Raw genomic sequence first — 7,193 nt, 5'->3', positions numbered from 1 at the left:
TTTGGCCGGTGGGGGGGGGTGGGGGGGTGGAGGGCCCTAACCCGCCACCCTTGGTATATGGGGCTGTCGCCCTACTCACTGAGCCACAGGCTCCGCCCATGTCTTTTATTTTTCTGAGACAGAGTCTCACTATGTCGCCCCGGAAGAGTGCTGTAGCATCACAATTCACAGCAACCTCAAACTCTTGGGCTTAGGCAATTCTCTTGCTTCAGCCTTCCAAGTAGCTGGACTACAGGCACTCACCACAACACCTGGCTATTTTTGTTGTAGTTGTTGCAGTTGTCTTGTTGTTTGGCAGGCCGGGGCTGGGTTCGAATCCACCAGTGCCCTAGCTGCTGAGTTACAGGCACCTAGCCAAAGTCTTTTTTTTTTTTTTTTTTAAGCATTCTTTCCCTCCAGTACAGATGTAGCATTGGATCACACATTGCATTTATTTGCCATGTCTTTTTAGTCTCCTTTAATATGGAAGGGTTCTTCAGCTTTTGTCTTTTGATAACATTGAGATTTTTGAAGTGTACAAGCCAGGCCTTAGATGGTGGCTCATGCCTATAATTCCAGCACTCTGGGACGCAAAGGAGGGCAGATGGCTTGAGCTCACGGGTTGGAGACCAGCCTGAGCCAAAGAGTGAGACTCCATCTATAAAAAATAGACAGGTGTTATGGCCTGGTGCCTGTAGTTCCAGCTACTCTGGAGGCTAAGGCAAGAGAATCTCTTGAGCTGGAGAGTTTGAGGTTGCTATGAGCTATGACACCACAGCATTCTACTGAGGGCAACAAAGTAAGACGCTGTATCCAAAAAAAAAAAGTACAGGCCAGTTACTTATTTACTTATTTATTATTATTTTTTTTATATATATTTTTTATTTTTTTATGTTTTTTGGCCAGGGCTGGGTTTGAACCAGCTACCTCTGGCATATGGGGCCAGCGCCCTACCTCTTTGAGCCACAGGCGTATTATTTTTTTGAGACAGAGTCTCACTACATTGCCTGGGTACAGTGCCATGGCATTACAGCTCACAGCAACCTCAAATTCTTGGGCTTAAGCAATTCTCTTGCCTCAGCCTCCCAAGTAGCTGGGACTACAGGTGCCCGCCACAATGCCCAGCTATTTTTTTGTTGCAGTTGTCATTGTTGTTTAGCTGGCTGGGGGCTGGGTTCAAACCCACTACCCTTGGTGCATGTGGCCAGCACTGTAATCACTGTGCAACGGGCGCCAAGACAGGCCAGTTATTTATTCATTATTACAGTATTAATGAGGTATAATTGACAAATAAAAATTGTGTATGTTCAAGTTGTACAGCATGATGATTTAATATACCTGTACACTGTGAAATGATTTTCACTAGCAAATACATCTATTACCATAGTTTCATTTGAGTGTGTATGGGGTGGGATACAAGGAAATGATTTTATATAAATGTTGCCTACTTTGGGTTTATCTGATGTTTCCTCATGATTAGATTCATGTTATGCATTCCTGTTGGTAAGATTACATAAGTGATATTATATTCTTTACAGGGTACCACATTTGAAGGCATGTGATGTTGTTTGTCTTTCATTAGTGATGTTAGTTTGGTCCCATTTTTCCACTGTAAAAGTTGCTGTCTTTCTACTTGCAAGTAATAAACAATTTATTGGGAGACACTAGAATTTCATGTAACTACCCTGCCCCTCATCAAACACCTCTCTTCTGATTTAGCAGCATTAATAATTTTGCTAGTCTAGTTTTTATTATGATTGTTGCAAAATAATAATTGTGCATCTCCTCCACACTTATTAGGAAAAAATTTGCTAAGAGAGTCCTATTTTTGCCCTATTTAACTATATACAGATGGTCCCCAATTTATGATGGTTTAACTTCTGATACTTTGACTTTAAAATAGGTTTATCAGGGTATTAAATGCATTTTTGACTTACATTATTTTCAGCTCATAATGGGCTTATTGGGACATAGCCAAATTATAAGTCAAGAAGTCCCTGTATTATCAGGATGGACTTAGGCATTCACTTCACAATATTTTGATGTTCAAATTGTCTAAGATTTGGTCAGTGACTTCTTTAACCTGACTGTCCTTGTGACAGGATCTATAATTTTTTAAGCAATTCTTTACTTTCTGGCACAACAGAATATTCTACTTTCATCTCGGGCTTTCAAACATCTGGAAGAGTTTTTTCCTACATTTCTCCTAGAATTTTTATGACTTCATGCCTTACATTTAAGTCTTTTACCCATCTTGAATTAACTAAGTGGTGAGAGATAGGGGTCCTGTTTCATTCTTCTGTTTGTGGCTATCCAGTTTTTCCAGCACCATTTACTGAACAGGGCTTCTTTTCCCCCAGTGTTATGTTGTCTCCTTTGACGAAGATCAGGTGGTTGTAGGTAGATGGTTTTATATCTGGGTTCTCTGTCCTGTTCCATTGGTCTGTGTTTCTGTTTTTCTACCAATACTATGCTGTTTTGGTTACTATATAGCATACTATAGTATGCTTTGAAGTCTGGTAATGTGATGCTTTCAGATTTGTTTTTTGCTTAAGATTGACTTGGCTATCTGGGCTCTTTTTTTGGTTCCAAAGTGTGAAATCATTCTTCCTAGATATGTGAAATATGTTGGTATTTTGATGGGGATTGCATTGAATCTGTAAGTCACTTTGTGCAGTATGGACATTTTAATGTTTATTTTCCTGATCACACAAGCATGATGTGTTTTTCCATTTGTTTGTATCATCTGTTTTTTCCTGTTTTGTAGTTCTCCTTGTAGATATCTTTCACCTCCTTGTTTAAGTATATTCCTATGTATTTTTTTTTTAGCTATTGTGAGTGGTATTGAATCTTTAACTGTTTGACTGTTATTAGTATATAAAAATGCTACTGATTTGTATACAATGATATTGTAACCTGAGACTTTGCTGAATTTATTAACTCTAGAAGTCTCTTGGTGGCATCTTTGGGATTTTCTAGATACAAAATCATATTGTCAGTGAAAAGCAAGTTTGATCACCTCTTTTCCAGTTTGGATACCCTTTATTCAAGCAAACTTGAAAAATAAGTCAACAGACGGGTGGAGCAAGATGGCAGCCGAGTAACAGCTTCCTTGCATCTGGGCACCATGAGTCTGGGGATATAGGACTCCAGGCATCTCTGGCTGGTGGGATCTGCCTATCATCACCCCTGAGAGGATACAGGGAGTCAGCGAGAGACTTCTGGACCCCAAGAGGAGGACTAAAACAGTGGAAAACCGGCAAGTGGTCGCGTGTGTTCAATCCGCCTAAACCCGCCCGCAACTGTAAGTTCAGTAGCAGCGAGACTGCAAACCAGAAAGGCCTTACCTGTGAACTGTTTTGGTGTCTTTGGACTTGGCACTCAGCTGAACTGCCTTGGGGAGAGCCTGAGCGGGAGTGCGGAGAACTCTGGCCTTTGTCTAGGGCCCCAGTCTGAGCCGCTGAGCCAGACGGAGCTAATAGAGTTTGGCTCTGGGTCACAGGCAGACATTGTGAGCGATCTGCCCTGGCAAGCTACGCCCTCAGGGTCGCAGAGCTGGAATTGGGTGGGAGCTGGTAACCCAGCGACCAAGTAGCCTAAGGGCGGGGTCTGAGCCGCCTTGCAGCCCTAACCCTCGGGGGCAGAGGGAGACCAGTTTTGACACACAGGGTAAGTGGATAGCCACTTCAGCAGTGATTCCAGCAACAAGCACTTCCCTGAGAAAGCTTCTGCTCAGTAAGTGAACAAGTTCAAAGTGCCTTTTAAGTGGGCTGAAGAGAGATTTAGGGTGTCTACCTGCTGGGGTTCGAGAAACTAGCAGCCTCCAGTCATATCAGAACTGTGATTAACATCTCATACCCCAGAAGACCACGTGTTGCCCAGACAATATTCAATTCCATATACATACTGCTTTGTTTTTGGTTGCGTGTGTGTTTTTTTTTGTTTCTTTGTTTGGTTTTTTTTTGGTTTGGTTGTTTTTTTTGTTTATTTTGACGTTATAGATTGTTGTTTTGTTTTTTAAGTTCAACCTTTTCCATACAGATCCTTTTTCTTTCTCAATTTTTCTAGTTTAATTATAATTTCCCATTGCTGCCTATTTCAATAATCAGAACTTCATTTTTGTTAGTGTTTCTACCACTATTATTTGGTTTTTCCAGCCAATTTTATCCCGTAAAGTTTTCTGTTTGCTTGTTTTGGTTTGATTTATAGCATTTTTGTCTTTCCTCTCTACTTGGTGGAGGTGGGGTACTGTGTCTGATCAGGTTAGCAAAGAGCTGCTGACCTCAAGGGAACCACCCCACTTGGCACCCCCAGAAGGTGTTTTGTTTTTTTTTTTAAGGTTGTATCAAAGTACCCTACTGTACACCTATATTGCTCTGTCTCCCTCTTTCTGTGCCTCTCTTCTTTTTGTCAATATTCCTTTCACCCAACCACTCTCCTTTCTCTATTTTTCTTTTTTTTCATTTTTTTTTTTCTTATCACTCGGTCCTCATTTCCTTCATCGCTTTTTTGCTCTTAAACCTTCTCACCCTTCTGGTCCTGTAACCCTTAGTCCACAGGCACAAGAACTTAAAGAGCAAGAGGAATTGAAAGGAAAATTAGGGCAAGTAAACAGATAAAAGAAATCACCCATGAGGAAGAATCAGCAGAAAACTCCAGGCAACATGAAGAACCAGTCCAGAACTACACCGCCAAGGGACAATGAGGTAGCTACTGCAGAGGATTCCACCTATACAGAAATGTTAGGAATGACAGAAAGGGAATTTAGAATACACATGTTGAAAACAATGAAGGAAATGATGGAAACAATGAAGGAAACTGTTAATAAAGTGGAAAATAACCAAAAGGAAATTCAAAAACAGAATCAAATAAGAGATGAACGATATGAAGAATATAAAAAGGATATAGCAGAGCTGAAGGAACTGAAACAGTCAATTAGGGAACTTAAAGATGCAATGGAAAGTATCAGCAACAGGTTAGACCATGCAGAAGAAAGAATTTCAGAGGTAGAAGACAAAGTTTTTGAGATAACTCAGATAGTAAAAGAGGCAGAAAAGAAGAGAGAGAAAGCAGAACGTTCACTGTCAGAATTATGGGACTTTATGAAGCGTTCCAACATACGAGTTATAGGAATTCCAGAAGGGGAAGAAGAATGCCCCAGAGGAATGGAAGCCATACTAGAGAATATTATAAAAGAAAATTTCCCAAATATCACCAAAGATTCTGACACACTGCTTTCAGAGGGATATCGGACCCCAGGTCGCCTCAACTCTAACCGAGCTTCTCCAAGACACATTGTGATGAACCTCTCCAAAGTCAAGACCAAAGAAAAGATTCTGCAAGCTGCCAGGAGTAAGCGCCAGTTGACCTACAGGGGCAAATCCATCAGATTGACAGCAGACTTCTCTAATGAAACTTTCCAAGCAAGAAGACAATGGTCATCTACCTTTAATCTACTTAAACAGAACAATTTTCAGCCCAGAATTCTGTACCCTGCTAAGCTAAGCTTCAAAATTGATGGAGAAATCAAATCATTTACGGATATACAAACATTGAGGAAATTCACCACAACAAGACCAGCTCTACAGGAAATACTTCAACCTGTTCTGCACACTGACCACCACAATGGATCAGCAGCAAAGTAAGAACTCAGAAATTAAAGGACAGAACCAAACCTCCACACTGATGCAAAAGATAAAACTAAGCAATGGACTCTCACAAAATAAGATGAATAGAATACTACCACACTTGTCAATTATCTCAATAAATGTTAATGGCTTGAATTCCCCACTGAAGAGACATAGATTGGTTGACTGGATTAAAAAACACAAGCCATCCATTTGCTGTCTGCAAGAAACACACCTGGCTTCAAAAGACAAATTAAAGCTCCGAGTCAAGGGTTGGAAGACAATTTTTCAGGCAAATGGAATTCAGAAGAAAAGAGGAGTTGCAATCTTATTTTCAGACACATGTGGATTTAAAGCAACTAAAGTCAAAAAAGACAAAGATGGTCACTTTATATTGGTCAAGGGAAAAATACAACAAGAAGACATTTCAATTCTAAATATTTATGCACCCAATTTAAATGCTCCCAGATTCTTGAAGCAGACCTTACTCAGTCTGAGCAATATGATATCTGATAATACCATCATAACAGGGGACTTTAACACTCCTCTTACAGAGCTGGACAGATCCTCTAAACAGAAATTAAACAAGGATATAAGAGACTTAAATGAGACTCTAGAACAACTGTGCTTGATAGACGCATATAGAACACTCCACCCCAAAGATAAAGAATATACATTCTTCTCATCACCCCATGGAACATTCTCCAAAATTGATCATATCCTGGGACACAAAACAAATATCAACAGAATCAAAAGAATTGAAATTTTACCTTGTATCTTCTCAGACCATAAGGCACTAAAGGTGGAACTCAACTCTAACAAAAATGCTCGACCCCACCCAAAGGCATGGAAACTAAACAATCTTCTGTTGAATAACAGATGGGTGCAGGAAGAAATAAAACAGGAAATCATTAACTTCCTTGAGCATAACAACAATGAAGACACAAGCTACCAAAACCTGTGGGATACTGCAAAAGCAGTTTTGAGAGGAAAATTCATCGCTTTAGATGCCTACATTCGAAAAACTGAAAGAGAGCACATCAACAATCTCACAAGAGATCTTATGGAATTGGAAAAGGAAGAACAATCTAAGCCTAAACTCAGTAGAAGAAAAGAAATATCCAAAATCAAATCAGAGATCAATGAAATTGAAAACAAAAGAATCATTCAGAAAATTAATGAAACAAGGAGTTGGTTTTTTGAAAAAATAAATAAAATAGATAAACCATTGGCCAGACTAACGAGGAATAGAAAAGTAAAATCTCTAGTAACCTCAATCAGAAATGATAAAGGGGAAATAACAACTGATCCCACAGAGATACAAGAGATCATCTCTGAATACTACCAGAAACTCTATGCCCAGAAATTTGACAATGTGAAAGAAATGGATCAATATTTGGAATCACACCCTCTCCCTAGACTCAGCCAGGAAGAAATAGAGCTCCTGAACAGACCAATTTCAAGCACTGAGATCAAAGAAACAATAAAAAAGCTTCCAACCAAAAAATGCCCTGGTCCAGATGGCTTCACTCCAGAATTCTATCAAACCTTCAAGGAAGAGCTTATTCCTGTACTGCAGAAATTATT

Source organism: Nycticebus coucang, chromosome 1 (genome assembly GCF_027406575.1).
Source record: "Nycticebus coucang isolate mNycCou1 chromosome 1, mNycCou1.pri, whole genome shotgun sequence".
In the NCBI taxonomy this organism is placed as follows: domain Eukaryota; kingdom Metazoa; phylum Chordata; class Mammalia; order Primates; family Lorisidae; genus Nycticebus; species Nycticebus coucang.
This window is presented reverse-complemented; position numbering follows the sequence as displayed.